At 43.6% G+C, this 2,400-nt stretch overlaps 1 long non-coding RNA gene across 1 annotated transcript; it reads left to right on the top strand.

Moving 5' to 3' along the window:
- The first annotated feature begins 636 nt into the window (after positions 1-636).
- Positions 637-2,104, top strand: LOC136485571 (uncharacterized). Its single transcript, XR_010766479.1, has 3 exons — positions 637-1,001; positions 1,345-1,427; positions 1,563-2,104. It is a non-coding gene; the product is annotated as an uncharacterized lncRNA (long non-coding RNA).
- Positions 2,105-2,400: the final 296 nt, after the last annotated feature.

Genomic DNA, 2,400 nt, shown 5'->3' with positions numbered 1-2,400 from the left:
CGCAACGGAGACGAGTCGCGAGCGACGTGCCCCGCGACGGATGATTCGCGATGCAACGCGACGAGTCGCGAGCCAAGTCGTGGGCGGGGCGCGAGCCAAGTCGCGGGCGGGCGATGAGACAGCAACGGGCCGTCGGGCGAAGGGGCACTGCGACGGGCCGCGCGAAGACGCGCGATGAGACGGCGACGGGCTGTCCACGCGGGAAGACGGGCGACGAGAGGGCACAGCGACGGGCCGCGCGAAGAAGAGAGGATCCCAAGGGAAAAAAATGGATCGTGGATCAGACTAATCTAATCCTAACCCTAATCCCATAGCTCTGGTACCATGTTACGTACCTTTGGGATCACCGAGTACAATCTCTCCAGAGGTGAAGGGGACAATATATAGAGAGCCTCATGGCTAAATATAGAGTGGGCCTATAGATGGGCCTATAGATAGAGCCTTAACCATATACTTAACAGTTGTGTCAGCTTGTAGATTTTGAGTTGGGTTGTGACATATAACGGCAACCATTTGAAAGGAGTGGTACAGGAGGATTGTTTCTACTGGCATTTCTAGGAGTTCTTATCTTCAGATGAAAAACATTGGAGTTTCTCTTAAATAATTATCAATATAACAATTGATCCAGCACATCATCCTACATATGTTGTCTTGTTAATTCAACCATAAAGGAATAACAGTATATAGAAATAACTAGAAGCTTAGTTGAGAAGATTTCAACTTTTCAAGCAAGTGACTCAAAATCTTTTACTGCTTTCAGATATATTTCAAAACTACTATCATTAAACTGACTTGTGCATTCCTTTGCATCTGAAGAAAAGTTTTTGCTAATTTGTAGGCTGCCATTGGTCCACCAACATTCGTTTTGTTTGTAAATGATGCGAAGCTCTTCCCTGATACATACCGCCGTTACATAGAAAAGAAACTCCGGTCAGATGCTGGTTTTCCAGGCACCCCTATTCGGTTATTGTGGCGTAGCAGAAGGCGGCCAGACAAACGAGGTGAGAAAATACCGATGTACATAACCTCAACAATTTTGGTTGAATAGATATTTTAATAATTAAAACAAACACGCAAAGGAAGTTCTGAAATCAGTGAAAATGGGAAAATGAATTAATATACTGCTAGCTTTGGTCAAAGGAAATATTAGTATAGCTGTGATTAGCAGCACACGTAGTATCAGTTTTGTATCAACTTTTGTAGGATTCATATTGATTAGAAGTCTAGTACCCACGAAGTTTCTTCAATTGATGTGTCCCATCTTGTACCCTGCTATGAATTTGATGTTTCCTTGAATTGTGTGGTTACTAAGACTCATTACCTTTTGCCATTTGTTCTTGGTAGGTAAATCTGCTGATAGTAGAATGCAGAGCCCAGGAACCCCTAGCAGAATGGTTATAGCTGCCTAACTAAATCACAGCCTCCAGGTACCTCTCTTCTTTTGTTTTCGCTTTCAGAAAATAGAAGCATGATCTTCATCATGACAACACCCATTTACAATCAATATACTAGCTAGCAAATGTGGAAATCATAAAATTTCAACTGTTTGTTCTCTGTGGCAGGCCATGGAGCCTCCCTAAATGCTTGCCACAAATCAGCTCTACCACTGGGATTCTATTGAGGCAGTGGCAATTGCTTGCTTCAATCAAGAACCTGAATCGGCTGAGAAGTTCATGAACTAGCTTGTATTCGGTAATCCAGTATATGCATCCATTGTTTTGAGCTATAGAAAAAACATGCATGGAGCAACTAACAGGGGATATATGGTTCGTGGACGTCTGGAGCTCTGTTGGTAAAAGTGTGAGGTAATTCATTGACTCAACTGTTACTTTCTCCCTCTGATCCGTTGTATGGACGCAACAAAATCTCCAAGGCATGGATATGGTACACGAGTACAGCTCTGGAATATGCTGATTGTACCAAAACAATGTCGTTAGAATGACTATGTAAATGTAACCGTAGACTGACTTCTGGAATGTGTGGGTAAAAAATGGAATGTAACTGAATTTTGTACGGATGAGCAACCCCATTGTTTACCCCCCACTAAAGCTCATATCCCTTGTACGTACTAACTACTAACACCTACAATCTCATGTTCACATTAACCATTGGGACAACAGCATCTCACTGATTTTATTATTTTGAATTTTTTTTCTCAATCACACAAAAGGTTTGCATGTCTCTGTAGAGAAAATATTCGTTATAACACGTCTTAGCAGCGCCCTAGGGGGTCAATAAATTTTACATGGACGCTCAGACCCTCTAGTGTACTGAAAGCTACGCTGTTACATTGGACACTGATCATCCTGAATTGCGGCGCCGGCTAGGACGCCTATGCCCAGGCTACCGAGCGGCGTCAGCGCTGCTTGCGTGAACGCGCACCCACGTTGCCGTCCCGTG

The sequence above is a fragment of the Miscanthus floridulus genome, chromosome 10 (genome assembly GCF_019320115.1).
Source record: "Miscanthus floridulus cultivar M001 chromosome 10, ASM1932011v1, whole genome shotgun sequence".
Lineage (NCBI taxonomy): Eukaryota > Viridiplantae > Streptophyta > Magnoliopsida > Poales > Poaceae > Miscanthus > Miscanthus floridulus.
This window is presented reverse-complemented; position numbering and strand designations above follow the sequence as displayed.